Raw genomic sequence first — 25119 nt, 5'->3', positions numbered from 1 at the left:
CTGAGCTGACACGACTTAATTGAAGCTGGCACTGTTTCTGGTGAGAGCAGCCATTGAAAGCTAGCATAGCTCTTGTGTGGCACAGACACACACTCTCAAAAGGAGACTCAGCGGTATGCTGGAGAGCCTGTGAGCTATCGTTGGGCTGTTCAGGAAGGCTCGGCTCTCCTGCAAGACTCCATAGGTCTGTCTCTGCAAAAGCAACGTAAGACCAGCCCTGCATGAGGTAAGAAGAATGGGATGGAAATCAGGCCCACAGCTACCTAGACAACCACATTTTAACAGCTGCCATTTATGGAACGCTTTTCCTGGGGAATTTTATTATTCTTTCCTGACTACCTAACACATGTCAGAATTTGGAAAGTTAAGGAAATACCCCACTGGGTAAGCTTTAAAATGCAAGTTTCTAGCTCTTCCTGTTTCTAAACTCCAGTAGCTTTGTCTACATAAGAACACCACTGTGTGGCTCAGTACAGACAACCCCAGAATGAAAGGTGTAAATTATGTCACTCAGTGAAGCAGAAACTTCCAAAATGTTTTTGTACTAAAGAGTCTAAAGGTTGAGATCAACAGAATTCTCCTGAAATCTGACAGACGCCCTTTAACCCTTTAAGTTCAGCTGAATTGTGTATGGCTTAGGAATGGTTTTTAAGGGGATAATATTGAATTTGATTAGCAATTAGGAGAATTGCACTTGATTCCAAATTCATCTCCTGACATGTTGGCATCTGGATATTTCAGCTGTAAATCACAAACCTCAATAACATAATGCTAAACAGAATCTACCACCAAAGTGAAAAGACACTGTGTTTCAGTCATTTTCTGTTGGTGTAACAATTCCACAGACTGAGTTAAGAAAACAGTTTATTCAGCTCATGATTGTGGAGGCTGGAAAATCCAAAAACATGATGTCAGCGTCTGGGGAGAGTCATCCCACGGTGGAAGAGAAGAAGGCAGAAGCAAGCCTATGAGACAAAGAGAGGAAGGGGACTGACCTTGTCAGGAACCCACTCCCATGATAACTTACCCATTCATTCAAAACTGGCATTGATCCATTCATTGCCAACTGTCTACCAAAGTCCCCACCTCTGAACTCTGCTACAGTGGCAACCAAGTTTCCAACACATAACACATTCCAACCATAGTACACCGTTTATACCCTGAAGAATGTGTGTGTATTAGGAAGGGTGATTGTGGAGACACATTTAAGTAAGAAGTGCAATCTTTTAAAATGAGGCCAGACATCCACATCAAAGGTTAGGGATTTGCCTAATATATTAGTCCATTCTTACATTGCTGTAAAGAACTACCCAAGACTGGGTAATTAATTAAAAAAAAAAAAAAAGAGGTTTAATTGGCTCATGGTTCTGCAGGCTGTACAGGCTTCTGCTTCTGGGGAGACCTCAGGAAACTTACAATCATGGTAGAAGGTGAAGGGAAAGTGAAGAGGAGCAGGTACCTATTCACATAGCCATCAGAGAGCAAAGGGGAAGGTGCTTTCAAACAACCAGATCTCATGAGAACTCTATCACAAGACAGCACTAGAGGGATGGTGCTAAACCATTAGAAACCAGCCCTATAACCTAATCATCTCTTACCAGGCCCCACCTGCAACACTCAGGATCACAATTTAACATGAGATTTGGGTGGGGACACAGCCAAAACATATCACCTAGTAATGTTCTTCCTTGGAAAAGTAGTGGAGTCCTATATGTAAGAGTGAGCTTTGCTGCCAGGCTGCCTGGGTTTGATTTTTGGCCTTGACATCAACAAATCTGTCATGACGTCACTTTCCGTCCTCTCTTTCCTTAACTGTAAAATAAACTTAGTAACATCTGACTCCTAGATCACTATAAAAATCTAATGGACAGTTCATGAAAACACCAGGTATATAGTACGCACTCAATGAATGTCAGCTATTTTTAACCATATCAAACTGCCTTTTGAATAGTCTAGAATGAGATATAGTTTGATTCAAAATATTCACCAATATTTTCAAATATTTCAAAATATTGATGAATATTTTGAATGAAACTATACATCATTATTATTATTATAGACACGCTGAATCCCTTCTTATTTGTTTAAAAGGTACAGTACTCCTAATAATAGTACCTTCCTAATAGAGTTATAAAGATAAAATGAGTTAATACATGGACCTGGTACATAGTGGGCGCTCAATAAGTGGTACCTGTTATCGGCCATCTCAAACTGTTTGTGGCTAGAATAATGTGGGAAAACACTCAAAAATGTTTGCCGTTCTTATTTTATGAAAGGTACAGCCCTCAGCCTTTTCTTCCTCTTTGGATCCAAGTACAGATTTTGGTTTTGGTAAATGACTTATTTTAGCCTGAGTTCATGAGGTCATACTTGAAAGAATCACAGCTAAATGCTGGTTGATTGTGTTAAAAGAGGAAAAAAAAACACACAGAGTGCACAAAATTCTAGAAAATACACCAGAACCTCCAAGAATTTGCTGGTCCCCTCCCTCCCTTCTGCAAGGGGCCGGAACCCCTCACTCATGGGGACAAGAATGTGCTACAGTCTGCTTCTAGCAGCCTGACACAGTTGATTTTGTAACATTTCTTCCCAACTCCTCTTTCAGTGACACCTTTTACAGGTCGGTAGCCTGAAACTGGCAATGGTAGGAGTATTTACTCGATGAAAACTGGCCAAAGCTATGAATCAGGAATTTTTTTGAAGCCATTTATAAAAGATTTTTTAGCACATACTGCATGATGGTGTCAGAAAATTTGTTTCTTCTTGAACAAATCCTTTTTCCAGAGATCCTCTACAGACTAGGAACTGTCTGCCTCCTTAGCTGCTGGCTTATCTGTGGGAGCTTATTATCGTCTGGTCCTCTGCAGTGCTGTGGTCCTCCCGATGGGCTGTCCACCTTTTCTCCAGGAGAGGAGGCAGGAGGACCCGCTCCCTTTTGCCACTTTACCCCCTCAGCCACCACAATATCATCACACAAACTGCAAAGACACAGGCAGATTTCTTTACTGGTGGGTTGGTATACTTTCAGAAAGAAACTATGGCACAGGAGGGACAAAGGCTGAAACTGAAGTAAATTTGTACTTTATGGGTCCAGAACCCATTCCCAGAGAGAAAATGACATCCTTTCCTCTGGGAAAACTCCACACCTACCTGTACTCAAGGGAAGAGTTCTCACTCCTGGAATGCTTACTGAGAGCTGCAGTTTAATGAATCCCTCCCCCGCAATCTTTAGCAGGGTGAACATGAGCGTTTATCAACACTTTTAGCTTGGGAGACAATTAGAACATGAAAGAGTATCTGTAATTTCATGGATGAGGGTGGACATGGATCCTTGAGTTCAAGTTTATTTTGCACCATTCTCAATTTCTGTACTAGTTGACCTCTTAAAGTAAGTATACCTCCACAAGACAAACATTAATTTTCTCAGATTGCACCAACCTAATAATACAATCTAAACCAATGATTCTTAACTCTGATTGTACCTAAGAATCAACCAGGGAGTTTGGTTTTTTGTTTTGTTTTGTTTTAACGCTGATGCCTGGGCTCCATTCAGTGCTGGGTTTGGGCCTAGCCATTGTTATTTTTTAAGGTTTCTCAGGTGAATCTAATGTGCAGCCAGGTTTGGAAACCACCAGTCTAAATCCACGGTGGGGAATGAGTAGTTCCCTAATCAGTAGGCTTGGTCTCAGAATTGGGCCTCTGTTCTCATGTCAAAGAATTGGTCTTTTAAAAATTCCTTTGATTCAGTAGTCCTCCTCTGATTGAAGTATCAGGCGGGAAAGAGAAGAGGTAAATTACCAGTCCTTCCAACATGCACAGTTTACTTGGTCATTAATCTTTCCACTTTACCTAGTGATTCAGACATAAACTCAAACTTTTTAACTGCTAAAAGGTAACACAGCTGATCAGTTTGAGTTTTATCTCTTTTCTTGACTTTTCTCTCTTTGAGGTCCTAATTATCAAAATTACAAAGAGAACCAGTAGATACGTACGAGAGGAGTCTAAGAAAAAACAAACAAACAAACAAACAAAAACAGAGAGAACCAGTAGAAAAGAGTGGAAAAAAATTTTGAAGACCCAATTAATTGACTGTTTGAATCATTGCCTTGTAACTGTCCTTCACTGCCTGCCCTTGGCTGGACAGACAGAGGGATTTTCATACTTACCAATACCCTTCCCAGTAACTGACATGTCACTGGATCAGGGCACCCCAAACCAAATTTTACCTGTCCTATTTCCATTGACAACTGCCTCTGCCATTCATCCCAAATCAGTAGGAATTTCTCCTCCTAAGACCTTGGCCTTACATTCATTGAGCTCTTCACTGAGTTCACTGAGGTCCTCCGGTGGCCTCCATCCCCTTCTGTGACCAGAACTGTCCAGAGTCAGAGAGAGGGTTCCCTTATAGGGAGCTGCATGAGGAGAGAGAAAGAGTTGGTCCCAAAAAGCCTGTATTAGAGTGGAGATAGCCTACTGAGGTGGCCCAGAGTAGAAAGAGCCAGAGAGTTGAGTTGGAGCAGAATCCGGAGACAGGACAGAAATTGAAGATGAGAACCCTGAGGTCTAGAAGAATAAGTGGAGCTGAAAAGGGATCCATTTGCTACATTCAAGGATTTGGACTACTCTTAGCTCAACAGAATCTCTCATCGCTCTAAAAATTGATTTCATTTCCAGGAAAAAAATTATGAAAACTTTTCTGTCAGTGTGACAGGTGAGGTATAAATACTGAAAACAGATTCATATTGGTAGAGATAAATCCAAGTGTTTTGTTTCCCATGTAAAATTTAAACAAAACACCCAAACAGAAAAAAAATTTCCATTTGGAATGCAGTCTGAGTTCCCCAGATGTTTTGAAATGCTTTGCCAGATATTTAAACATAACCCAAAGTATGTTTGGCTAGTACTTCCTTATTAAAATTTTGGGTAAATTTGAGGGAAGGTGTATCTATATATTTCTGATTCATTTGCATTCAACTCATCAAACCAATATTTAGATGCCACTTCATTTCAAAAAATCTTTACAGAATTAAAAACCAGGAAGTTCTATTTTACAAAGCGTAAACAAATTTGAACATCAAACTGTTCTTATTGATGGGATTTGCCAAGACTGAAGAGACTGAATGAATTCTAAACTTGGCAAAATACAACCCCCCTACCTCTGTACCAGACTTATTCTGTCATTTGCAGAAGGTCACAAAGTTGTGCTCTTGGGAGAATATATGTATACTTTTTTTTTTTTTTTTGAGATGGAGTTTCACTCTTGTTGCCCAGGTTGAAGTGCAATGGCACAATCTCAGCTCACCGCAACCTCTGCCTCCCGAGTTCAAGTGATTCTCCTGCCTCAGCCTCCTGAGTAGCTGAGATTACAGGCATGCACCACCACACCTGGCTAATTTTGTATTTTTGGTAGAGACAGGGTTTCTCCATGTTGGTCAGGCTGGTCTCAAACTCCCAACCTCAGATGATCCACCTGCCTCGGCCTCCCAAAGTGCTGGGATGACAGGCATGAACCACGGCACCCCACAGGAGAATATGTTTTAATGTGTTCTTGATTTGCATACTAAGCTTTGTTCATACCAAACTGGAGAAGAAACTTTAAAAGTATGAAAAGTTTCTGTTCTCTGTGTCGTGGTTCCAATCTCAATTTCTCATGGGATTCTATGGCACAGAACCAATTTTCTCATTACTAGAGCTCAGGTCTCTTGAGGAAGAGATAGTCATAGCATATGCCGCTCTCAGAGGAATAGGGTGAAGGGTTTTATTCATTGACTGCAGTGTCTGCAATGGCAATAATTTACTTTTCCATAAATTGTAGTGATCATGTGAATGGCTTGTTACATTTAAACAGAAAGTGTATAAAATCCCTAAATGGTTTTTCATGATAGCTTATTAACAATTTTTGTCTTTAGTCATTTAGCTTTTCTACTGAGAAAGAATAGTATAAGAAAGGCTGGCATTGCAAATACCCAGGAGTTTAAGTAAAGATCACCTAAGATTGGCCAGATGGCCAAAACTTTTAAATTCTTAGTCTCTTAGTCACCACAAGGGATCCAAGCACAAAAACATTAGACTTAAGTTCAAGAGGTAATATGAAATGACATCAGAGTACCAGCCAAACGTTGGGAACAAAAGGCAACATAAATGTGGGTATGAAGTAACAAATTCTTTATTGAAAGAATTCTTTTTAGCTACAACAATTGATAGGTTCTATTATAATCAAACCCTTTATAGCAGATTGATTTCATAAATCTTAATCGCTCAAATTCTTCACATTTCCCTGCATCCACAAAGTGTCATGTCATGTGATTTGCAGGGCCTTACCACTCTGGGATGAAGTCTTATACCCGTTTTTTTTTTTTCCATGAGTTATAAAAATTTATAATTTTGTTGAGTTATAATTTCTATACAATAAAATCCACCCATTTTTAAATGCATAGTTTGATGAGTGTATACAGTTGTATAATCACCACCACAATCAAGATATAGAACATTTCTGTCACTCAAAAAGGTATTCATATGGCCCTGTGCAGCTAATCTAATTTCATCATCTCCAGCCTCAGGCAAAGACTAATCTGGTTTCTGTTACTATAGCTTTGCTTTTCCTAGAATTTCATAAAAATGGAAACATACAGCATGCAGTCTTCCATATCTGGCTTCTTTTTCATTTAACATAATGCCTTTGAGATTCACCATGTTATTACATGTATCAGTAGTTTACTTCTTTTTGTTATTGAGAAGTATTCCATTTTAAGGAAATACTATAATTTGTGTATACATTAATAAACAAATTGTTATTTGAATTGTTTTCAGCTTATAGCTACTGGAAATGAAATTGCTATGAACATTTATGTACATATCTTTGGGTGAACACCTGTTTTTATTTCTCTAATGTAAACATCTAAGAATTGAATTACTGGGTCATATGATAAGTGTATATTAAATTTTATAAAAAGCTTTTAAACTGTTTTTCAAAGGACTGCACCATTTCACATTTCCCATTAGTAATGCAAGAGAGTTCCAGGTGCTCCATGTCCTCACTAATATGTAGTATTATAAATATTTTTAATTTTAGCCATTCTAATGTATGTAATGGTACCTCATTGTGTTTTTAATTTGTGTTTCCCTAATGATGAATGAGCATTTTTCATGTCCTTATTTAGCATTTGGATATCTTCTTTGGTGAACTGGCAGTTCAAATCTTTTGCCCATTTGTTTCTCATTTATTATTTGAACCTCATTCAAAATGAAATAGATAGTAATCCATTATCAGTTAAAGAAATTAGATTTGTCCTTATACTTCTCACAAAGAAGGATCTGATGGCTTCAGTGGTGAACTTAATATTAAGGTATAACTATTACCAATTCAACTAGGAATACTTCCCAATTCATTTTATGAGTCCAGCTTTACCCTGACACCAAAATCAAAGACATTACAGGAAAAGAAAACTAAAAATCAATTTCCCTCATTACATAGCCCCCCCACCCAAATTTAACAGATTTGAACAAATCAAATCCAATAATATGTAAAAAAGGTAATACATCATGACCAAGTGGTTGGTATTTTTCTCAGAATGTAAAGTCGGTTTAATATTAAAAACGATTAGTGTAATTCACCATATTAGCAGACTGAAAAAGTAAAATTGACTAACTATCTCAATAGATGCACATAAAGCATTTGACAAAATTCAATATCCATTCATGATAAAAGCTCAGCAAACTAGGAATAGATGGGAATTTCTCCATTCTGATCAAAAGTCAGGCATGGAAGACCTACAGGTAACATTACAGTTAGTGGTAAAAGACTGAATGCTTTCCTTTAGGATTATGTCCTGTCTTACTACTCTTACTACTTGTATTCATCACTGTACTGGAGATCCTGGAAATGGGGCAGAGGTGGGGTATGGTGGAGGCAGAGGGTAGAGAAAGCATGGCGAGTGGACAAGAGGAAGTAAAACTTTCTGCATTTGCAGGCAACATGATTATCTACATAGAAAATCCTAAAGAACTCTCAAAAAGGTTACAAGAATGAATAAGTGAGATTAGAAAAGTTGAAGTATGCAAGTTTATTAAACAAAGATCAATTGTATCCTTTTTAGTCACTAAATTAGGATTCTCTAGAGGGACAGAACTAACAGGATAGATGTGTATATAAAGGGGAGTTTATTAAGGAGTATTGACTTAACACGATCACAAGGTCCCACAACAGGCCATCTGCAAGCTGAGGAGCAAGGAAGCCAGTTCGAGTCCCAAAGCTGAAGAACTTGGAGTCCAATGTTCAAGGGCAGGAAGCATCCGGCACGGGAGAAAGGTGTAGTCTGGGAGGCTAAGCCAGTCTAATGTTTTCACGTTCTTCTGCCTGCTTTTATTCTGGCCACACTGGCAGCTGATTAGATTGTTACCACTCAGATTAAGGGTGGATCTGCCTTTCCCAGTCCACTGACTCAAATATTAATCTCCTCTGGCAACACCCTCACAGACACACCCAGGAACAATACTGTGCATCCTTCAATCCAACAAGTTGACACTCAGTATTAACCATCACAGTCACAAAGAATTAGGACTTGAGAATTTAAAATATAACATTTGGGCTGGGCGTGGTGGCTCACACCTGTAAGCCTAGCACTTTGGGAGGCTGAGGTGAGTGAATCACAAGATCAGGAGATCGAGACCATCCTGGTGAACACGATGAAACCCTATCTCTACTAAAAATACAAAAAATTAGCCGGGCGTGGTGGCGGATGCCTGTAGTCCCAGCTACTCGGGAGGTTCGAATGGCATGAACCCGGGAGGCAGAGGTTGCAGTGAGCCAAGATCACGCCGCTGCACTCCAGCCTGGGCGACAGAACGAGACTCTGTCTCAAAATAAAAATAAAAATAAAATAAAATAAAATAAAATAAAATAAAATGTAACACTTACAATGGCATCTAAAAACATGAAAATACCTAGGTATAAATTTAACAAAATGTGTGCAACACCTCAATACTAAAGCATAAAACTTCATGGAATGAAATTAAAGACTTAGGTTAATAGAGAGATATTCCATATTTATGGGCCAGAAAACTCAATAATGTTAAAATCTTAGTTATTCCCAAATTATAGACAACACAATCCAAATCAATATTATAACATATTTTTTGTAGAAATCAATAGTTATTTAAACATATTATTAAAATGCAAAAGAACTAAAATTCTCAAAATTATTTTGAAAAAGAAAAAAGTTGGAGGAATTACACTGTCTGATTTTAAGGTTTCACAAAGCTGCATAATTAAGGCAATGAGGTGTTGGATGGACAGATAGATCCATGAAACAGAATGGTGGCTTAGAAATAGATCCACACATATATTGTCAATTGATTTTCAGTGAAGGTGTCAATGTAATTCCACAGGGAAAAGAAAGTCTTTTCAAAAAGCCACTGGATGTCCATAAGAAAATAAAACGATTCTTTACCCTGATCTCACACCTTTTACACAATTTATTTACATAAACGGATAATAGAGCTAACTGTAAGAGCTAAACTATAAAGCTTCTAGAAGAAAATATGTTTTTAAAAAATTGAACTGGGTTAACGCAAAGACTTTATTATACAGGATACAAAAAGCACAAACCTTGAAAGATAAAAATTAACTAGACTTCTTTAAAATTATAAACTTTAGCTCTTCAAAAATCACTGTTAAGAAAATGAAAAGGCAAGCCACAGAGTTGGAGAAAATACTTGTAAAACATATATATTATAAAAGATTGTAGCCAGAATATATAAAGAACTCTTTAAGCCATTTAAACAGGTGTGTAATAGTATCTGATTGGGGTTTTAATTTGTTTTTTCCTAATGATGAATGATAGTATTTTTTGTTTTTTGGTCTGTTTCTGTTTTGTTCTGTTCCGTTTTTAACCACCCATATCTCACCTTTGGTAAAGTGTTTGTTCAAATCATTGCCTATTCTTTTCTTTATATTGGGGTGTTTCCCCTTATATTTATTTTCTTTCTTTTTTTTTTTTCTTTTTTTTTTTCTTTTTTTTTTTTCTTTTTTTTTTTTTTTTGAGACAGGGTCTCGCTCTGTCACCCAGGCTGGAGTTCAGCTACAATGTTGTGATCTCAACTCGCTGCAACCTCTGCCTCTCGGTTCAAGCAATTCTCATGTCTCAGCCTCTTGAGTAGCTGGGATCACAGGCATGCACCACCATCCCCAGCTAATTTTTTGTATTTTTAGTAGAGATGGGGTTTCGCCATGTTGGCCAGGTTGGTCTCGAACTCCTGGCCTCAGGCAATTCACCCACCTCAGTCTCCCAAAGTGCTGGGATTACAGGTATGAGCCACCACACCTGGCTCTCCTGTATTTATTTTAATGTCTGTTTGATCTGTAGTGCTGTCTTCTCATTCATGCCAGATATTGGTGATTTTGGTCTTTTATGTTTTAAAATTAGTCTCACTAGAGGGTAGATTCATTTTATTAATTCTGTCAAAGCTTTTAGTTTTAATATCTCTCTTTTTCTTCCATTTTGTTTCATTTATTTATGCTCTCATTTTTATTATTTCTTTCATTTTTATTTTTTAGGGGTTTGGTTTGCTTTTCTTTTTGTAGTTTCATAAGGAGGAAACGGAGATCATTGATGTGAGATCTTCCTTCTTTTCTAATTTAAGCATCAAATATTACAAATTTCTCTTGAATCATTGTACTGGTTGATTTCACAAGTTTTGATACATTATGTTTTCATTACCATTCATTTAAAAATATTTCCTAATTTTCCTTACAATTTCTTCTTGGATCCATGAAATATTTAGAAATGAGGGGAGTTTTGTTTTGTTTTGTTTCTTGTTTGTTTGTTTGTTTTTGAGACAGGGTCTCCCTCTGTCAACCAAGCTAGATGGCAGTGGTGTGATCATAGCTCACTATAGCCTCAATCTGATGGGCTCAAGTGATCCTCCCACCTCAGCCTCCTGAGTAGCTGAGACCACAGGCATGCATCACCACACCTGGCTATTTAAGAAATTTATTTATTTATTTTTTGTAGAGATGAGTTTTCACTATGTTGCCCAAGTTGTCTCGAACTCCTGGACTCAAGCAATCCTCCCACCTCAGCCTCACAGAGTACTCATTACAGGCCTGAGTCACTTCCCCTGGCCAGAAGTGAGCTTTTAAATTTCCAAATATTTGGGAATTTTCCAATATCTTTTTGTTTAGAGCTTAATTTTTGTGGTCAGAGAATAATACACAGTATATGGTTTAAATCTTTTAAAACTTATTGAGATGTTTTACAGCCTATGTTGTGGTCTATCTTTGTAGATATTTCATGTTCTCTTGAAAAGAGTACGTATTTCGCTCTTGTTGGATAGACTGTTCTCTAAATGTCAATTAGGTCTATTGATGAATAGTGTTGGGCAAGGCTGCTATATTTTTACTAATTTTTGTCTACTTATTCTGTCAGCTTATTCAGAGATAAATATTGAAATCTCCTATATTTGTCTTTTTCCTTTTAATTCTGATTCTTTATTCTTATTTTAAGAATAGTTTTGGGTTTACAAAGATAGTACAGAGCATTCCCACACGAACTGAACCCAGTTTCGCCTGCTGTTAATATCTTACATTACTATAGTTCATTTGTTGCATGAAGGAAACAACATGGCTTTTAACCAGACCATATAGTTTATTCAATGTCATTATTTCTTTCTTAGTATCCTTTTTCTGTTCCAAGATCTAATCCAGTATATTGCATACCATTTAGTCATTAAATCTCCTTAGCCTTTTCTTGTCTATGACAGTTTCTCCAGACTCTCCTTATTTTTAATACCTTGACAGTTTTGAGGAGTTCTGGTCCAATATTGTGTACACTGTTCCTCAATGTGGGGTTGTCTGATGTTTTTCTAATGGTTAGATTGATGCTATGGGTTTGGAGGAGGAAGATCACAGAGGTGAAGTGCCATTCTCATCACATCATATCAAAGGTACATGCTGTCAATGACTTCTCATTGATGAAGTTAACCTTGACTAGTAGGCCAAGGTGGCATTTGCCAGGTTTCTGCACGGTAAAGTTACTTTTTCTCTCCTTTCCATACTTCACTCTTTGTAAACAAGTCAGTAAGCACAGCCACACTCAAGGGGAGGGTGAAATATATATTATTTGGGATACTTCTACAAGGAGATCTGTGTCTTCTTTTTTATCTATTCTATCATTTTTACATCTGCGTTGATTTAAGGGCATGTATTTTATATACTTTAGGATATAATCCAATACCACATTATTTATTTTGTTGCTCAGAATGTTCCAACTTTGGCCATTGGGAGCTTTTTCAGCTTGGCTCCGGTTCTGTCAGGTTTTGCTTCATGTTTTTTGAAGTTCTCTTATGAAGTGCATACATGTTTAGGACTGTTATTTTCTCCTACTGAATTTATTCCTCTCCCATTAAGAAATGTTTCTGTTTGTCTCTGGTATTGTTTCTTCTGTGTGCATCAATATATTGAGTTCATGGATAGTCTGATTAAAAAAAAAAAAAAAACCCAGGAGGCTTCTGGAAGATCTTTTGCTCTGATCAGGATTATCCTGGTTATTTCAGTCTAGGGCTACAAAGCAATGCTTGAATCACCATCAGATCAGATCTACCAAGGAGAAATCCAGTTGGCAAGAAGGAGCTGGATTGCCTAAAAGTATTTTCAAACATCACAGTCTTGAATTTTCTCAAACCAACAGGAAATTAAAATTTATTGCAAACTCCTGTATCAAGGCTCACAAACCAGAATGAGTCAAAAAATGAGATGATGAAATGTCAGCACTGATTTATGAGGTTTTGGCTTGTGAACTCTTTGGTTACTCCCTATCTGTCTTTTTCTGTCTGTCTCAGTTTCTTGAAAACTTTTCCTAAATTATGTAAATCATGCCTGGTGGGGCCCATGATTTCTGCTCATATTGGGAACAGAAAACTGTCCTAATGCCCTTCTGTCATTCCTTCATCTGTTCCTCCCTGCCTCTTTCTTTTCCTCTTTTCTCAATCTCTCTTTGCTTTCCTCCTTGTTACTAAACATTTATTTATCAAGTGCCCACTATGCATAAAGTCTGGTAGTACAGTTGCTCTCAAACCTTTTTGATCATGATTAATACTAAGAAACACATTTTTATATCAAAACCCAAAGCCCAGTTCTCTCTCATAGACACACACACACACACACACACACACTTCACTAAACAACTCTCCTGTAGACACATTAGTCTGCTCAGGCTGTCATAACAAAATATCACAGACTGGGAGGCTTAAATAGAAATGTATTATCTCACAGTTCTGGAGGCTAGAAGTCCAAGATCCAGATCCTTCAGGGTAGGTTTCTGGTGAGGGCTCTCTTCTGGCTTGCAGACGGCCACCTTCTCACTCTTTTCACATGTGTGTATATAAGAGGGAAAGAGAGCATGCTCTCTGGTATCTCTTAGAATGACTCTAATCCTATCAGATCCACCTCTATGATTTCATTTAATCTTAATTACTTCCTTACTCCAAATAGAGCTACACTGGGGGTTAGGGCTTCAAATTATGAATTTGGGGGTGAGGGAAATATACATGCAGTTCATAAAATTAGATATTTTGCAATCAGACATTTTCTGTTCTATTTCATTCTGATTATTTTAATTTAATGTTGGTGACACCCACTAAACTAATTTCATGATCTGCTACTGGGTCAGGGCCTATATTTGAAAAATGCTGCTGGGAAGAATATAAGAAGTTAAAAGGCGAAGGTCCTACCTTCTAGAGGCTTACATTCTAATTGGGAGAGTAGGGCATGGCCTTCAATTGCAGCAACCTGTGGCACTATGAGACGTGTGTTTATCAAAAGCAGAGCAGAGTTTGCCTGGAGTGACATGGAGATACTGAGTGGAGGAAGTGGGGTTTGAGTCAGGTCCTGGTGGGTGGATAGACCAGGACCCACATCAATACCATGTCCTTCGGACAGTTTGCCATGGGATGCACGTCTTCAGGATGCCTGCTCCACATCTGCAGACCCTCAGAGCCCTGCAAAAATGTGAAAGGAGGCCAGGCGCAGTGACTCACGCCTGTAATCCCAGCACTTTGGGAGGCTGAGGTGGGCAGATCATGCCTGAGTTTGAGACCAGCCTGACCAACATGGTGAAACCCCGTCTCCACTAAAAATACAAAAATTAGCTGGGCATGGTGGCACACACCTGTAATGCCAGCTACTCAGGAGGCTGAGGCAGGAGAATTGCTTGAACCTGGGAGGCGGAGGTTGCACTGAGCCGAGATCACGCCATTGCACTCCAGCCTAGGCAACAGAGCAAGACTCCGTCTCAAAAATAGTAATAATAATAATGTGAAAGGAGTGGATGTTGGGCTTCTTACCTCAGTAAGCAGTGTGTCCCCTGCCTGGAGACAGCTACCTGAGTGGTGGGAATCAGATAGCCCTGCCAACCTGGCCAGCCTGGGGGGAGCCTGTCAGAGCCTCATCACTGTCCAATGGAGTGGTGTTCAAAAGTTCCTATGACTTTCATCTCAGGAGACTGAAGTTACACTGCCAGGGCTACAAGTGGGGCAAGTGAATTTATGGGCCTCATCTTTGCCTACTTGTGGACATTGCCAGGCCAGAGCCTCAGATCACCCTCCAATTTAGGACCATTTTGACATGAGTAACAGGTTTGGGCTGAGAATAGCCCCACTTGGAAAGTATATGGGGTCGAAAATAGTAAGATCAACAACTATGGGTTTGAATCGCAACTCCAGCACAGTTGAGAGACTTTGGGCAAGATGCTCTCTCATTCCTCATTTCTCATCTGTAAGATAGGGTAGTATTAGCCCCAGCCTCATAGGGTCATTTGAAAATGGGCTGAATTAACATCTGTAAGGTGGTTAGAACAGTGTCTGGCATAATACACCCTATGAAATAGTATGTTAACTAAAGCCATTACTACTGTTTATTAAATCCTTTTTATATTGGCTACCGTGCTAATTGCCTGAGATATGTTATTTGATTTGATCGTCACATCAACACTATGAAGCAGTATTATTATCTTAAAGAAAAACAAACTAGGATCTAGAAAATGTAAGTAACTTCCCAACAGCAAGCAGCTGGTAAATGACAAAGTTGGGTTTGAAAAGTGATGGTGATGATTTTAACCATTATAAATGCAGATGGTTTTGTTTTATGGTTATATAAAATATTCACATGGTTCCAGAGTCAACTGTCCACAAATTTAGCTTCTGTACCTGTCTCTTCCATCCTACTCTTGTCCTTCCTATATAGATAACTGATTTTTTAAACTTGTTTTTCAGGCCAGGTGCAGTGGCTCATGCCTGTAATTCTAGCACTTTGAGAGGTTGAGGCAGGTGGATTGCTTGAGCTCAAGAGCTCAAGACCAGCCTGGGCAATATGGTGAAACCCCATCACTACCAAAAAATACAAAAAATTATCCAGGTGTGGTGGCATGTGTCTGTGGTCCCAGCTACTAGGCAGGTTGAGGTGGGAAGATCACTTGAACCTGGGAAGTTGCTGTGAGCAAGGATGGCGCCACTGCACTCCAGCCTGGATGACAAAGTGAGACTCTGTCTCAAAATAAATAAATAAATAAATAAATACATACACACACAAATAAAATAAAATAAGACTGTCTCTCTTTTTCTTTTAAAAAACTATAAGCAAGGCCAGGCACAGCGTCTCATGTCTGTAATTCCAGCTCTTTGGGAGGCCGAGGTGGGAGGATCATGAGGTCAGGAGATTGAGACCATCCTGGCTAACACGGTGAAACCCTGTCTCCACTAAAAATACAAAACAATTAGCCGGGCGTGGTGGCGAATGCCTGTAGTCCCAGCTACTTGGGATGCTGAGGCAGGAGAACGGCGTGAACCCGGGAGGCGGAGCTTGCAGTGAGCCGAGATCGCGCCACTGCACTCCAGCCTGGACGACAGAGCGAGACTCTGTCTCAAAAAAAAACACAAAAAACAAAAAACTATAAGCATGTATTGTATGTATAGGTATATGTGTTTATATATATATACGTATATAGTATGATCGTTCTATGGTAGGGAGTTTGGTTCTATGAGAGAGTTTGGTTCCAGGACCCCCACAGATACCAAAAGTGGAGGATGCTCAAGTCCCCGATATCAAATGGCATATAACCTATGCACATCCTCCTATGTACTTCAGATCATCTCTAGATTACTTATAATACCTAAGACAATATAAATACTATGTAAATAGTTGTTATACTGTGTTGTTTACGGAATAATAAGGCAAAAAAGTCTGTACATGTTCCGTACAGATACAGCCAAACATTTCTTTTCCTGAATATTTTTGTTCCTCAGTTGTTTGAATGTAGGGATGCAAAACCCATGGATAAAGAGGGCCGACAGTACTCCCATTCTTAAACAGTGGCAGGCTGTTTATCTAAAAAATATATATGGATTTTTTTCCCACTTTGCTTTTTTTGTTTTTTACTTACCAGTATTTACCCCCTGAGATCATACCCAAATCTCCATTACTTGCTTCTGTTGTGGAGTACTCCATCGTGTACCTGTACCGTAGTTTATTCAATTCATTCCCATTGATGGACATATAGGGGGTTCCAGTCTTTGCTTTACAGATGTTGTTGCAGTGAATAGCTTTGTGCATACAACTTTTCATATAGTTTCCAGTGTATTTTGGGATAGCTCCCTGAAAGTAGGCCTGCTAGGTCAAGAGGGAAATGTAGACATGTTTTTCTCGATCTTGCCAATGCCCCTTCCATGGAAGTTGTAGCATTTTGCACTACTATGTCCCCACAGTCTTCCCAAGAAACATGTTTTCAAATTTTTGTCAAGAAAAATTTTAAAATAATTTTTTCCTTCTTAGAGAAACAATATGTGTTGTTTTTAGATATTCTGGGGGGAAAACGCACACTCTGAAATTCTCAGCAATCCCTTTTCCTAGAATTGCTTTGCCATTAAGTATTTAATGGCTAGTCCTCATGTGGGAAATTCAGGATCCTTCCTTCCCAGTATCTCCAGGTAATCGTGGGAGGGTTTGGCCAACTCTTTTGGTCATGCCAGGCTTTGAGTTACTATTCCAGTTGAATCCATGGTGCCTGCCTGTGCCCCTGCCCTCCATGAGTCATCTCCTTCGCTCTGATCATATCCATCTCTTTCTGCTCTAAATAACCACAATCCAAAGCTGTGTATGGAGCTGACGTTACTGAAGGCTGTGGCAGTAGAGGAGTCACGTTCACACAGCAACAGCCCACAAGCTTCAGGGGAATAGCAGACAACAGCAGCCCCTGGCCCCCAGCCCCCAGCAAGGAATTCTCAGTGCCAGAGCCCCAGCCTCCAGATGCCCTGGGCTTGCTGTGCTCCTTCCTCAACTACCCACATCTCTTCCTTCCCACTCGCAAACCCAAGCTTCTTACTTTACTATGCAAAGAATCTTAGCTTCCATTGTCACACCAGCTCCCTCTAGTTTAGAGTTTCCATCATTTTTGCTCATAAAATGACTCATCTCAGCGTTTTGATGACGAAAACAGCTTTTATCCATAAAAGAAATTCTACCAGCATATAAACTCATTTTCCTCCCAAGTAAATTTTAAAAATACAAAGAATAAAACCCAAATCATCCATAATCCTTTCACCTAGACAGAGATGAACACTGTCAACAGGTTGGTATAATTCATTCAGGATTGCCCCCTAGGTTGTGTGGGACACTAGGTAAAGACTTTTTGCAAAACTCCTGTCTATAAGAAATATCTGAGTCACCTCAAATCAGCAGGTCAGCACCATCCTAGCTGCCCAGTGTTGAATAATCCCACGAAAAAATCCTTGCCAGGCAGCAGAAACACTCCTAAACCTGGAGACCAACCGAGATAACCCCACAAACACAAGGCTGCAGCTCCCTGGAGCATCTGATTGACTCCCAGCGCCCAGAATAGGGAGTGGCACAGGGTCAGGGTATCCCAAAAAAAGGAGAAACATGGGCCGAGCACCGCACTTGGACATCCCTGCTGGTTTTGTCTGGTCCTGGACACCAAAGAAGGATTTCCTTGGAGAAAGGCACGTAAAGCTGGGGAGCGGGGCAAGAACGAGGCGCGGGGCCCAATATAGGGCACTGTTTGTCAGTCTAAGGATGGTACCATATCTGCTGACAAAGCTGTGTAAACCAATGTCAGGATCTCATACCCCACAATGCTAATCAAATTGGTATGGAGCAAAGCACACATATCGCTTTTATTATTATTTTATTTGTTAACAGTGGCCAAGCTTACGGGATTTTATTTAATTTTTAGTTTTTAATTTTTGTGGGTACATAGTAGTTGTATCTATTTATGGGGTACATAAGATGTTTTGATACAGGCCTGCAATGTGTAACAATCACATCATGGTAAATGGGGTATCCATCCCCTCAGGCATTTATCCTTTGTGTACAAACAATCCAATTATACTCTTTTAGTTGTTTTTCAGTGTATAATTAAATTATTATTGACTATTGTCACCCTGTTGTGCTATCAGATACTAGGCCTTATTCATTCTAACTATTATTCTTATTTTTTTAATCCATTAGCCATTCCTGCCTCCCCCTCACATCTCCACAACCCCATACCTCTTTCAGAAGCTGTCCAGGGATTTTTTACCACGGAGTCAGAGTTGAGAGCATTCAACTTAATAGTGCTTAAAATCCTTGCTTCTTCCCTTCCTGGGAAACTGAGATTATAATGGGCCCAAGCCACCCAGTGGGCCAAGACCAGAGCCCTGATATCCTTCGTGTACCCACACCCTACTCCCCACTTGTCTTAAGAGGCTGAGTGTCTAGGCTGCTCAGTTCCTTCCACCTAGCATGACTTGAGAACTCCCTTCTTCTCTCTCTCTCTCTTTTTTTTTTTGAGATGGAGTCTTGTCGTGTTGCCCAGGCTGGAGTGCAATGGCGTGATTTTGGCTCACTGTAAGCTCTACCTGCCCGGTTCAAGCAATTCTCCTGCCTCAGCCTACCGGAGTAGCTGGGATTACAGGTGCGCACCGCAACGCCCAGCTGGTTTTTGTATTTTTAGTAGAGACGGGGTTTCACCATGTTGGCCAGGCTGGTCTCGAACTGCTCACTTTAGGTGATCCACCTGCCTCGGCCTCTCAAAGTGCTGGGATTACAGGTGTGAGCCACTGCACCTGGCCCTTTCTTCTCTTTTGATGTAGTTTTTAAGTACTGTAGCTGCCAATAACATCTCTGCTGTTACTGCCCTTACTAATCTTTATGCTGTCGAGCTAAACATGTGCTCATTAATAGATGGGAAGGGTCTTAAGAAAGACACAGCCTTTTTCAACTAATCGGCATTAATCATTTCCTTTGGTTAAACTGGCTGAGACAAAAGCCAGAGGGGTGCTTGTTCTTTTTTGTAATCAGTGCGACTCCATAAGGAAGTGCAGGTGATGTGACTTCCAGGCCTATTCCCCATGGCGCAGAAACAGGCTGAGAGCAGAGAGGAGCTGAGAGCACACATTTCCCTCTGCTGATGTTCAATTACAGGGCTGGCCTGCTGACAGCTGACAGGTCTGGTTCAGACATTGTAGCCCAAGCTGGGGTTTGGATTCTTTCAAACCATCTACACATAAGGAAGGGAAAACACCACCATGATTTTCTCTGACACTTTCCCTGAGTTCCTTTTCCATTATTATTGTTAGAAATTCCAGAAAGGAAAACACTGAATTAAGCATTACATACATTCCTCTCTGGATGAGAACTGGGTGTGTGGATTCTTGGGTTTATGATTGAAATTCGTGTATACCAAGTACTTGGTAGCCCAGGAAAGGCCAGAAAATCCTCATGCCTACCTTTCTTTGGCTATAAAATGGGGTCAACACATTGGCTTCAAAGGCCAAGCTACTCACTCTAGCCTTGTTGGAATTTTCCTGATAGCTTGTTGGGATGGTTGAGAAAGATGTGTCCTCTCCTAAGCAGAAGCTAACCTGAGCTGGAATGTCAGTCAGGTCCTGGCAGGAGTAGATGGCGCACTCGGAAGAGAGTTTTTGAGTAGATGATTCACAGAGGTGTGGGTAAACCTATGAGAAATGAGGAAGTGCCCTGGGGCTAATGACAGCACTGTGGCCTTCCCATCCCCAGGCCTGAAAGGACAGGAAGAGAAAGTGGTTTTAGGACTCTGGTGAGACCTGTCATTGGAGGAGCTGTGGTCTTCAGTAGAGATGCAGCCCCTGCCAACCCACCGCCCAGCAGGGAGGGGTTGGGGAGTAAATATCCCAAACTCACTCAACCCCACCCTCTGATCTCCTACTGTGCCTCCCTTTGGCGGAACCCAGCAGGAAACCAGAAGGCAAGAGAGCCCAGCTGCTGGAGCCCAAAGAGGTCAGCCTCTGGGGCACAGAACAGGGTGGAGAAAGAGAGTGAATCCCATAGGGCAAAAGGAGAATATCCCCTAGAGCTGGGCAAACAGTCCCATAGCTCCCCATCCCAATAACAAGTCTCCAAATATGCATCTCCAATGTACGCACCTCCTTCAAGATTGTGTCCTGATGCTCACTGTTAACACAATGATGTACACAAAATCACACAATCAACTGTAAAGACCTACACAGATTCCAATTTATTCCTATGGTTGCTATTGGAATTAGAAACCTAGCCATTAGATGTCAGGGACTAAGCAAATAGAACAATGTAGCAACTGTCCGCCCCCGAGGCTGTTATTAGGCTCCTTCCAACTCTGTGCTTTGGTGCCTGTGCTCCATCTGTGACCAGGTGGCCCCACTGGAAATTCCAACAGCATAAGCTACAGTCATTCCGCCTGCTCAGTGTTGATTTTCCTCTCTCCTCAGCTCCTGCAGGGTGGAATGTCAGCTAAGTGGCAGGGAGCCTGCTCACCAAGGGGCTGGCTGATTGCTTAGGAAACCCATCCCTCTACTGGAATTTAATAAAAACCACCCACCAGACACAGGGTGGGGGCACTGGCTCTTTAAATGATGCTTTTCTTTAAGGGGGGAAAATCGATCTGTGTCAGTAAAAGAAAGAAGAGAAAGAATCTAGTTATTCAAAGATGGAAGAAAAAATGTTTTTAATTTGTAACTTTGCTAATTTCATTCTCCTTCTCAAACTCTTTGATGGCTATCATTGCCTAGGGAATACATTGTAAATGCTTTAGCCTGAGATCTGGCCTCAGCTTTTGCTACCACACCTTTCATTACTCTCCTTCAATTATCCTTCTTCCATCAAATTGTGTGACTCAGAGGACATTTTCTGGGCAGTTCCAGGTATCCTCCCACACACAGCTTTTTCATGCTGTAGACCAGTGATTCCCAACACAGGGTGTTCTTGCCCTTCAGGGGGACATTTGGCAGTGTCTAGAGCCATTTTTGGTTATTACACTGGGACAGGGGTACTACTAGCATCTGGTAGGTAGAGAGTCCAGGGATATCACTAAACATCATACAATGCACAGGCCAGGCCCTGACAACAAAGAGCAGCATGGCAGCAGGACTGAGACTATGCCCGACTGTCTCCCAACTCTCTCCATCTTGGGTATTCATTGATTCATTCATGAACCTTGCGTATTCACCGTAGTGAAACCTGCATTGTCCAGGACACTAGCCACTTATCACATGTGGCTGTTGAGCACTTGAAATGTAGTTTGTCCAAACTCGGATGTGTTGTGTCAAATGTTAATCAGATTTCAAAGACTTCGTAAGAAAAATGGAATGTTATTGTTCCATTGATAATTTTTATGTTGATGACATGCTGAGATGATAATATTTTATATATTCTGGGTTAAATAAAATACACCATTAAAATTAATTTTACCTTTTTTTACTTTATTAAAGTAGCTACTAGAAGATTGTAAATTACAGGTATAGCAGAATTGTAATGTTATTAACACTGGTCCAGAACAGGGATTGACAAACTTTTTCTGTAAAGGGTCAGATAGGAAATAATTTAGGCTTTGTGGGTCTCTGTCACATTTCTCCTCCTCCTTCTCTTTCTCCTCCACCTTTTAAAAAAACTTTTTTTTTTTTTGAAACAGTGTCTCGCTACATTGCCCAGTCTGGTCTTGAACTCTTGGCCTCAAGCAATCCTCCCAACTCGGCTTCCCAAAGTGCTGGAGTTACAGTCATGAGCCACTGTCCCTGGCCAAAATATAAATCTTTTAAAAAATACAAAACTCTCTTAAACTTTTTAAAAATATAAAACCTTTTAAAAACACAAAAGAAACATTCTCAGTTTGAGGGCCATATGAAAAATAGGCCTTGGCCCCAGATTCAGATGGTGGGTCACAGTTCATAGCTCGTGGCCCTGTGGAGGTCAGTGAGCTCCTGAAGCAACCCTTCTCTCCTGTCCTTTCACAGAGGGCTTCTTCGACTTCACTGCATCCTTCCTCTCATCAAGTCTGGTATCTGCATCTCAGCCCTTTCTTAATCCATGGCTCCTAGAAGTTGATATAATCTTTCCCAATGTGGATCCTCCAGAGAGACTGGCATGATGCCTCACACCAAGCATGGACTGATGAGGAAGGTGGTAGCATACAGGGGTGAGGTGCCCAAGGTGTAGCTGGGTCTTGACCTTGCCCTCCATGACCTTCCATTTTCCTTACTTCTAAGTGGAGCAAATGACAGAGTCTCAATCAGACAGTGAGTGTGAAGATGAATGCAAAAATAGACAAATGGAGCACTTAGCACTTTGCTTTGAACATGGTGTGCTTCTCATTATTATTGTTAACATTTTTATGTGAGTCATTATTGTAATTTTTGAAACTTACATGTTTGTTGAGTTACAGAGATGAAAGAAATGTGAAAACGATTCTTGTTATTCTTCTTATTAATGGTCACTTTTAAAAACCGAGTTTTTATTGAATTGCATTTTAAAGTCTATAGAACTATGGTCTACTACTTTCAAAAATTTGACTGTTTTTCCAGTGAGTTACATACATGCATAAATGTGTATATGTTGGCAGCTCAGAATTAACAGAGTATTTTTTTAAGTTCTAAATTCCTCTCAAATGGGAACGAAGTGTTCTCCTGACCCTTTCTACACTCCTTATTACTGTCGACATCTGCAACTAATTGTTGATCTATAAGTCAAAACTGTGACCAATGCAAAAAACCTTTAGCAAAGCCTGCCTGGGCTTGGGTGACCCTTCTTAATGTATTTCAGATTAAGACTGAAACAAGCCACCTTTTAACTGTCCAACTGAGCACCAAACAGTAGCGGTGAGTATTTATCAAACATCAAATAATAACATGATCAGATGACATGCTTACCAGCGAAAATCTAATTTAAAGCTTTAAAAATGTTTCATTTGAATTTTCAAAACCCAGACTTTTTGATAGGTACAAAGAAATATATTTTCAGTGTGCAATTTGATTGACTAAAGTAACTATATGTCAACAAAATCAAATTTTGACCATCTGAATATCTTTGTAGTAAATGAATGGCATTTTAAGAAACCACAGGAAAAGGCAACATCCCATTTTGGTGAAGAATTCGGGTTCTGGAATAAACAGACACAAGTTTATGCCCCGGCTCTGCCATTTACTAACTGGGTGATGCGGGGCAAGTTATCCAACTTCCTTGAGCCTCATCTGTGAAATGGGGGCAACAGAGGCTTCCTTGTAGAAGAATCCTTGTGATAATTAAATGTGATGCATTTGAAGGGAAGCATTTGGCACACGGCAGACTATGTGTTTCAAACACTAGTAAAAGAAAGGCTACAAAATGTATAGTCTAGACGAGCAATAATATCTTTTTAAAAATTAAACTAGGCTGGTGGCTCACACCTGCAATCCCAGCACCTTTGGGAGGATCACAAGCACTTGCTGAGGATAGCAAGACCCTCATCTCTACAGAAAGAAAAGGCCCTCAGCTCAACAGAAAGAAAAGAAAAGAAAAGAAAAGAAAAGAAAAGAAAAGGAAAGAAAAAAAAAAGGAAGGAAGGAAGGAAGGAAGGAAGGAAGGAAGGAAGGAAGGAAAGAAAGAGGAAGGAAAGGTGGGGGAAGGAAAGAAGAAAGGAAGGAAACTAAACAAACCAAGTAAAGGTAATGGACATTATAGAATTATAGGCTATTTGTGTGTACTAACTAGTTTAGTTTGTATTCTTCAGAATAGTTAAACGAATAAATCTGTTTTCCTCACTTTGCAGCTGACTACCCAGAGTTGCTCTGTAGGAAGCAGCTTGTTGCAAATCAACAACCCGCTACCTGTCACTAGATTTCAGTTTCATTCCCTCCGGTGGATGATTACTTACCTCTTCTAGCTCTCTCCCAGGGCAGAGCCTACATTTTCTGTCACTCTCATCACACCCTCCAAAACTAGTAAAAATCTATCCAGCCATTTTCACGAGATGTGGTAAAGTCAAAGAAACAGAAACTTCACATCTAAAATACAATTTTGTTTATTTATACTCCATGGGATTCCAAAGTCAGATTTTATGTGATCAATATTCATGAATTTTTAAATTATGGATAACCCTGAGAATGAGGATTTGGTTTTCAATTTTTTTCTTGACATCTCCTCCATGTCTTGAGCTCTGGGCCAGTCATCTGTGTAACTGCAGACATCATTTTCCACTTCAGCTGCTACTTCTTAGCCTTGGACCACTTTCCTGCGAAATGAGAGGGCAGAGGCAGGATCCCCGGAGCCAAGGACGCAGAGGCAGTGGCCATATTCCCTTCAAATGGACAAGCTCCCTGGGCTGGAGCTTGGGTGCGCTTTAGCCTCCTTCTACCTATAGGGTTCTGAACCTGTCTGGGGTGCAGGGGAGTTCACCAACCACAGGTCCACACCAAAGCCCTCAGCCCCTTTAGACAGCTACAGCCACCCCCGGCCAAAGGCCAGGCCACTAAGGAGCCCTGAACACCACATCCTCTGGGGCCACACTTAGGAGGAAAGTTGTCTTCCCACAGCTGAAGCCATTGATAGGCTGAGCTAGCCCTTCTTCTATGATCAAAACAGTGTGTGTCTATCGGGCAATCGAATATCAACAGTGACTGAAACTCCCATTTCCCCTCCAGCCCAAGCATGCTCTGCAACAGGGGAGGAAAGGGTGGCTATTGACTAAGTGTCTCCAAGGTGCTTTCACAAGATGCTTGGTGCTTTGTATATATTATCTCATTTAATTCACAGCCACCACTGGAATAATGCATTTTAATCCCCATTTCATGGCTGAGAAAGTTGAG

The sequence above is a fragment of the Theropithecus gelada genome, chromosome 7b (assembly GCF_003255815.1).
Source record: "Theropithecus gelada isolate Dixy chromosome 7b, Tgel_1.0, whole genome shotgun sequence".
NCBI lineage: Eukaryota > Metazoa > Chordata > Mammalia > Primates > Cercopithecidae > Theropithecus > Theropithecus gelada.
The sequence above is the reverse complement of the archived record's forward strand: the minus strand, read 5'-3'. Positions refer to the sequence as shown.